Source organism: Chiloscyllium punctatum, chromosome 11 (assembly GCF_047496795.1).
Source record: "Chiloscyllium punctatum isolate Juve2018m chromosome 11, sChiPun1.3, whole genome shotgun sequence".
NCBI classification, from domain to species: Eukaryota; Metazoa; Chordata; class Chondrichthyes; order Orectolobiformes; family Hemiscylliidae; genus Chiloscyllium; species Chiloscyllium punctatum.
This window is the reverse complement of record NC_092749.1, coordinates 68,720,811-68,729,821: the sequence shown is the minus strand read 5'-3', so window position 1 is coordinate 68,729,821 and position 9,011 is coordinate 68,720,811.

Sequence of the window (9,011 nt, the reverse complement as noted above, 5' to 3'; positions counted from 1 at the left end):
ATGGCTAGTTCTCCCTGTATTCCATGAGACCTAACCTTGCTAATCAGTCTCCCATGGGGAACCTTGTTGAATGCCTTACTGAAGTCCATATAGATCACATCTACTGCTCTGCCCTCATCAAACTTCTTTGTTACTTCTTCAAAAAACTCAATCAAGTTTGTGAGACATGATTTCCCACACACAAAGCCATGTTGACTATCCTGAATCAGTAGTTTATATTGGTGTTCACCAAGGGAGAGAACTTTGTTAACTCTGCAGTAGAAGCGAAGGTAGCAAAGATTAAAAAGTATCAGAAAGATTGGTATTGCCCAAACTGGATAAGCCAATCGAACCTGTCTGATTATAGAACGATAGTTGTAATAATGAAAGTTTGTAACTGTCCCATATTGATTTGATCAGTGATTAAGGGAAGCCAGACTAGAAATTGAAGCGCTCTTGGTCTCAATCTTCCATTTCAGGTATTACACATTAACTCAAAAAAGGGGGAAGGATAATCTGGTCGTTACAGACTGTGTTTTTAATTTTGGCAGTGAGGAAACTATTAGGAACAGTGATCTGGTAGAACATTAATAGTCACTCAACAGCAAGGAGTAGTAAAGGAGAGCCAGCACAAATTTGTGATGCACCAGCTGTGCATGACTAACTGGATTTAATTTTCTTGTTACCATTACATAAAGGGTGAATGAGAGCAGTGCAGCTGATGTTATATATACAGTTTCAGGAGACATTTGACAGTGTACCATATACATTAAGCTTGTTAACAAAATTGAAACTCAGGATATATAAGAGGAAGCAGAAACCTGGATGCAACAGTGCTAAAAGATAAAAATTAAAGTCACACTGAAGTTTGTCAGATTTCAGTTCCTGGACTGTTTCTGTTATAGAGGTGAGATGATACATTTTAGTAGGAAGAATGGAGAACAATACAATTTTTAAAAAGAGAGCAAGAGGAGAAATCTTAATGCCTTGGAAAATAACAGGACAAGTTAATAAAGTAGTTGGTAAAACTTATGGGATTCTGGGCTTTTTAATTTGAGGTATAGAGTGCAAAAACAGGAAGCTAAACTGATTGCGAGCACAAGTTTAGCTCCGACTGGAATATTGTATCTAGTTCTTCAGCCCTCTTTCTACCAAACACCCCTTTTCTTCCAGCAAAATTCTATTTGACTGTTCCACCTGCTGGTAGAGGTCTGGTGAATCATTTCACTGGCTTGCTGAATGCCCTTTGTCACCATTATTAACTTTGTCATAGAGATGTACAGCACGGAAACAGACCCTTTGGTCCAACTCGTCCATGCTGCCCAGATATCCCAACCTCATCTAGTGCCATTTGCCAGCACTTGGCCCATAGCTGTCCAAACCCTCCTTATTGATATACCCATCCAGATGCCTTTTAAATGTTGTAATTGTACCAGTCTCCTCCACTTTCTCTGGCAGCTCATTCCACACATGCACCACCCTCTGCGTGTAAAAGTTGCCCCTTAGGTGCCTTCTATATTTTTCCTTGTTCACCCTAAACCTATGCCCTCTAGTTATGGACTGCCCCACCTCATTTACCCTATTTACCCTATCCATGCCCCTCATGATTTTATAATCCTTTTATCAGGTCACCCCTCAGCCTCCGACGTTCCAGGGAAAACAGCCCCAGCCTGTTCAGCCTCTCCCTATAGCTCATATCCTCCAACCCTGGCAACATTGTTGTGAATGTTTTTTGAACCCTTTCAAGTTTCACAGCATCTCTCCAATAGGAAGGAGACCAGAATTGCATGCTATATTCCAAAAGTGGCCTAACCAATATCCTGTACAGCCACAATATGATCTCCCAACCCCTATAGTCAAAACTCTGACCAATAAAGGAAAGCATTCCAAATGTCGTCTTCACTATCCTATGTACCTGCAACTCTACTTTCAAGGAGCTATGAACCTGCACTCCAAGGTCTCTTTGTTTAGCAAAATTCCCCAGGACCTTACCATTAAGTGTATAGGTCCTGCTAAGATTTGCTTTCTCAAAATGAAGCACCTCGCGTTTATCTAAATTAAACTCCATTTGCCACTCTTCAGCCCATTGGCCCATCTGATCAAGATCCTATTGTAACCTTCTTTGCTGTCCATCACACCTCCAATTTTGGTGTCTTCTGCAAACTTACTAACTATACATCCTATGTTCACATCCAAATCATTTAAATAACTGAGGAAAAGTAGTAGACCCAACACTGATTCTGGTGTCTTCCCACCGGTCACGGGACTCCAGTCTGGAAAACAACCCTCCACCACCAATCTCTGTCTTCTACTTTTGAGCCAGTTCTGTATCCAAATGGCTAGATCTCCCTATATTCCATGAGATCCAACCTTGCTAACCAGTCTTTGATGGGGAGCCTTATCAAATGCCTTATTGAAGTCCATGTAGATCACATCCAAAAATCTGCCCTCAATAATCCTCTCGGTTCTTCAAAAACCTCAATCAAGTTCGTGAGACATGATTTCCCATGCACAAAGCTGTGTTGACTCTCCCTAATCAGTCCTTGTCTTTCTAAATACGCATAAATCCTGTCCCTCAGGATTCCCTCCAACAACTTGCCCACCACCAATGTCAGGCTCACCGGGCTATTGTTCCCTGACTTTTCTTTACCACCTTTCTTAAATAGTGGCACCACGTTAGCCAACCTCCAGTCTTCCGGCACCTCACCTGTGACTATTGCTGATACAAATATCTCAGCAAGAGGCCCAGCAATCACTTCCAAAACTTCCCACAGAGTTCCAGGGTATACCTGATCAGGTCCTGTGGATTTACCCACCTTTATGTATTTCAAGACTTCCAGCACGTCCTCCTCTGTAATATGACGTTTTTCAAGATGTTACCATCTATTTTCCTCCATTCAATATCTTCCATATGCTTCTCCACAGTAAACACTTGTTTAGTATTTCTCCTATCTCCTGCAGCTCCACACAAAGGTCGCCTTGCTGATCTTTGAGTGGCCCTATTCTCTCCATAGTTATCTTTGTGTCCTTTGGATTCTCCTTAACCCAATTTGCCAAAGCTGTCCCATGTCCCCTTTTTTGATCTCCTAATTTCCCTCTTAAGTATACTCCTACTGCCTTTATACTCTTCTAAGGATTCACTCAATCTATCCTGTCCATACTGATATATGCTTCCTTCTTTTTCTTAACCCAACCTTCAATTTCTTTAGTCTTCCAGCATTCCCTATACCTACCAGCCTTTCGTTTCACCCTAAGAGGAATATGCTGTCTCTGGACTCTCGTTATCTCATTTTTGGAGGCTTTCCATTTTCCAGCCGTTCCTTTACCTGCAAACATCTGTCCCCAGTCAGCTTTTGAAAGTTATAGAGCCATAGAGATGCACAGCATGGAAACAGACCCTTCAGTCCAACCCGTCCATGCCAACCAGACATCCCAACCCAATCTAGTTCCACCTGCCAGCATCCGGCTCATATCCCTCCAAGCCCTTCCTATTCGTATCCCCATCCAAATGCCTTTTAAATGTTGCAATTGTACCAGCTCCACCACTTCCTCTGGCAGCTCATTCCATACATGGACCACCCTCTGTGTGAAAACGTTGCCCCTTAGGTCTCTTTTATATCTTTCCCCTCTCACACTAAACCTATGCCCTCTAGTTCTGGACTCCCCGACCCTGAGGAAAAGACTTTGCCTATTTATCCTATTCATGCCCCTCATAATTTTGTAAACCTCTATAACGTTAAGTTCTTGTCTAATACTGTCAAATTGGCCTTTCTCCAATTTAGAACTTCAACGTTTAGACCTGGTCTATCCTTTTCCATCATTATTTTAAAACTAGTAGAATTATGGTCGCTGGCCCCAAAGTGCTCCCCCACTGATATCTCACTTACCTGCCCTGCCTTATTTCCCAAGAGTAGGTCAAGTTTTGCACCTTCTCTAGTAGGTACATCCACATACTGAATAAGAAAATGTTATCGTACATGCTTAACAAATTCCTCTCCATCTAAATTCTTAACACTATGGCCATCCCAGTCTATGCTTGGAAAGTTAAAATCTCCTACCATAACCACCCTATTATTCTTACAGATAACTGAGATTTCCTTACAATTTTGTTTCTCAATTTCCCACTGACAATTAGGGGTCTACAATACAATCCTAATAAGGTGATCATCCCTTTCTTATGTCTCAGTTCCATCCAACTAACATCCCTGGATGTATTTCCACGAATATCCTCCCTGAGTACAGCTGTAATGCTATCCATTATCAAAAATGCCACTCCCCCTTCTCTCTAGCCTCCCTTTCTGTCCTTCCTGTAGCATTTGTATGCTGGAACATTAAGCTGCCAGTCCTGTCCATCCCTAAGCCATGTTTGTGAAATTGCTATGATTTCCCTGTCCCATGTTCCTAACCATGCCCTGAGTTCATCTGACTTCCCTGTTAAGCCTCTTGCATTGAAATAAATTCAGTTTAATTTATCTTGTTCTCTGCTTTGTCCTTGCCTGCCCTGACTGTTTGGCTCACTGCTTTTCTGAACTGTACCAGTCTCCGATTGAAATCTTTCCTCACTATCTTCCTGGGTCCCACCTTACTAGTTTAAATCCTCCCAAGCAGCTCTCAGACCTCCCTGCCAGTATATTAGTCCCCTTCCAATTCACGTGCAATCTGTCCTTCTTGTACAGGTCACTTCTGCCCAAGAAAAGATTTCAGTGATCCAAAAATGTGAATCCTTCTCTCATATGCCAACACCTCAGTCATGTATTCATTTGCTCTATCCTCCTAGCACCGGGAGTAATCCAGGTATCACTACCCTCAAGGACCTCCTTTTTAAATTCTTGTCGAAGTCTGTATATTCTCCCTTCAGAATCTCATCCTTTTCCATTCCTATGTCTTTTGTTCCAATGTGTACAATGAGCTCCTGCTGGGCCCTCTCCCCCCTGAGAACATTCTGCATCCTCTCTGAGACAACCTTGATCCTGGCACCAGGGAGGTAACACACCATTCTGATTTTTCGCTGCTGACCAAAGAAACGTCTGTCAGTGCCTCAGACTAGAGAGTCCCCTGACATAATCGATCTATTGGAACCCAACGTACCCTCACTGCGTTAGAGCCAGTCTCAATGCCAGAAATTTGGCTGTTCATGCTACATTCCTCTGAGAATCCATCACCCCCTAATTTTCCATAACAGCATACTTGTTTGAAATGGGGATAGCCACAGAAGACTCCTGCCTACCTCTCTTACCTTTCCTGGAGTTAACCCATCTATGTGACTATGTCTGCAACTTTTCTCCCTTCCTATAACTGCCATCATCACACCCCCTTGCTCATGTAAATTCCTCATTGCCTCTAACGGTCTCTCCAACCGATCCATTCAATCTGATAGGATTTGCAACCAACGGCATTTATTGCAGATATAATCTTCAGTAACATAACCTCTCCCTAAACTCCCACATTTGACAAGAAGAGCATGTCACGCAACTAAGGGCCATTTTTGCTTCTTCCAATCTTTAGAACCAGAAAATAGCACTGCCTTATTCTTTTAAAAAAAACTGCTCTAGGCTAACTTAATACTTATGGCTTAAATTTTTTAATTTAATCAAAAGGCTTAGCTCAATAAAATATATAATCAAGAAAGAGCCCACTCTGCTCACTACTGCAGACTTACAGTAAGGCCATACCTAAAATTATTCACTTACCTGTTTCTGTGCTGTGACCTCTCCCGAACAGATTCCTCCAAGATCAAATGTGAATTTCACTGTTTATTAATTTTCCCGGATGCATTCCGATGTCCAGCAATGCATCAATTCAAACAGCAAAGGCAGTAACTGCGCAGGCTCACTGCTGTGTCAGTTAGCAGTGGGGCTTTCTTTCTCCCTCTCTCCTGCATAGACCATGTGTTGCCTTTTTCTGTTCCTCACCACACTACTGATACTAAAACCTATTATCTACCTCGTTATCAATTAGCATGAGGTTAAGAACCGTACAGTCACAAGTTTCTGTGAATGGTTTAATATTATCACAGAAAGGCAGCGATCTCCAACTGTTGTCAGAGTGAAAAACACGTATTGTTCAAGAGATTTGCATTCCGCCCTGTGATGTCAGAATCCTTTTTTTATATAGAAAAATACAGCGCAGTACAGGCTCTTCGGCCCTCGATGTTGCGCCGACCAAAGCCGACCTAACCTACACTAGCCCAATAACCTCCATATGCTTGTCCAATGCCCGCTTAAATGGCCATAAAGAGGGAGAGTCCACCACTGCTACTGGCAGGGCATTCCATGAACTCACAACCCGCTGAGTAAAAAATCTACCCCTAACATTTGTCCTATACCAACCACCTCTTAATTTAAAGCTGTGTCCCCTAGTAACAGCTGACTTCATTAGCGGAAAAAGGTTCTCACTGTCAACTCTATCTAAACCCCTAATCATCTTGTACACCTCTATCAAATCTCCCCTAAACCTTCTTTTCTCCAATGAGAAAAGCCCCAAGTGCCTTAGCCTTTCCTCATACGATCTTCCTACCATGCCAGGCAACATCCTGGTAAACCTCCTCTGCAATCGTTCCAATGCCTCCACATCCTTCCTATAGTATGGCGACGAAAACTGCACACAGTACTCCAGATGAGGCTGCACCAGAGTCTTATACAACTGCAACATGACCTCAGGACTCCGGAACTCAATTCCTCTACAATAAAGCCCAGTACACCATATGCCTTCTTCACAGCACTATTTACCTGGGTGGCAACTTTCAAAGATATTTCAAAGTATCAATAATACTCAAACAAATATTAAAAAATGCTATTTACTTGTAATGTTCAGCGATTCATCGGGGAGTGCCTCCATAAGAAAGCTGCCAGATTCCTTTGGTGGCACTCTGGATCTCTCCTGCGGTTTTCAGAAATAAAGTATCCAGGATCTGAAACTGGTGTTGTCCATAATTTACTTTAACATTTGGTGCCGTGACTCATCCCTCAATATAGGGAACATCACACTGGGCTGAGTAAGCAGCTCAAAAGTTTGCATCGGACAGAACAGAGTGGTCAGGGCGCCCCGGGGTATTTTACCCCAGGCCACTCCTGGTGTTCAGCCCGACAGTCTGCCCCTCGCCTGGTGGAACTGGTACCTTGAAGAGGCTGAATGGACCACCCGGACTTAGCGTGTAAGGTTGGAATAGCTTGTCCCATTGCTCTAAATTGCTGCATGCTGATATTGGCTACTCTGTATTATTCCTGAGGAAAAGGTCGGGACTGGGAATGTCGGTCGGGACTGGGAATGTCAGTCAGAGTTGCCGCTACTTGATGGAGTCGGAAACAGGAGCTGCCTCTTACCAATATGGCCGGTGGAAATTAAAGCAGGGAAAGGCAAGACGTTGGGCTCACTGAAATTTCTCACCCAGCAGACCTAATATGGCCCGTGGAAATTTGTTCAAGCATGAAGATACCATGGGACAATTGCTGGATATGGCTGGGAAGGACACCCACCCCCACCTTTTCAGAGCATGTGCAAGAGACTGCCTGATCAGGAACATGCTTTATGAGCATTAAGTGCAGCACTACACAAATGATTAGGGGATAGCATCTGACCCCAGGTGGGACATGGGATGTGGACTCCTGCGAGCAGGCAATGAACCTGATATGGAGTAAAAATTGTGGGAAGAGTTGGAAGTCCCTTATAAAGGGATGGATGGTGCGGGTTGATAGTAAATGGCATGACACCTTACTAGCCAGCTGGAGAAATAATGCTTGTGACAGGGGAGTAGAGGTATTGACAAAGGAGGGCACTCCCATGACTTGGGAGGTGTGGAAGGCAGAATGTGAGTGGGTAGATAGGAGACAAAAAAGGCAGCGGGAACAGGAAGCGTAAGTGCTCAATGATAAACAGGAAGGGTCAAAACATCTGCATGCTACAGAGCATCTCAGCACTTCGTGGGATCCTGAGCTCAGGTCTGGCATACTGACCCTGTTAGAGGCTGCAGTGCTAACCGCTGAGCCACCGTGCAGCCAAATGCAGGCTTTCCTCGGGCCTCTGAATGTTTGTAGGGAATGGGTACTGGACATTGCCCTGTATACTCACCTACAAACCCCACTGGCATCCACCAATGCTCCTCCCACCTTTACATTTGCAGCAGATCAGCTGACAGTGTTTCCGGAGCTAAGAAACAGCCTTCTGCAAGTACTGGCCCTCGGTTGACCCCTATACAGCTGACCATTCCAGCTGTATGTCACCATCAAAGGTGGATGTGCCACCGCCATCCTCGCCCAAACGCAGAGTGACAGGAAGCGACTGGTGGCACATTACTCAACAAGACTGGATCCAGTGGCCTCTGGCATCCCACCGTGCAACTGACAGGGTCTTCAAGGGCAGCGCGCAGGTAGACACCGCCACCAAGCAGGCAGCCTTACACCCCACTTTCCTGCTATACGTGTCCTCGTGCAGGCAGCCTCAACTATAACCTTACATCAGCATAGAAGGCTGAGTTATTTGCCCTGACTCGAGTTTGCATTTTTGCAGACGGGAAATCAACCAATATTTAAACAGACTCTCGTTATGCATTCAGGGTCGCTCATGATTATGGCACTTTATGGGAGCATAGGGGATTTTTAACTTCCACGGGACAACCCATCAGTAATGCTGTATTTGAATATAATCTCTTGCAGGCTTTGCAGTGACAGTCCAACCTAGCGGTCATCAAATGTTCAGCTCACGCTGGTGCAACTGACAGGGTCTTCAAGGGCAGCGCGCAGGTAGACACCGCCACCAAGCAGGCAGCCTTACACCCCACTTTCCTGGTCACATCGGGTTCACAGCAACACCTAGTTACGAAACATGTGGATGGGTATGGCAGATCTGGGTGAGATATGTGACTTACAGGGAGACACTCCTGCGGAGGAGCGCAGACTGTAGTCAGAGACGGGGTGTCCCTTAATGACCATGCCAATCTGTGGATGACCCTTGTGGGACAGGTCAGTGTTCCTTCCTTGCTTTTACCAATCCTGGTAGACTATGTACATAACTGTACACACTGAGGCAAGGAGGGA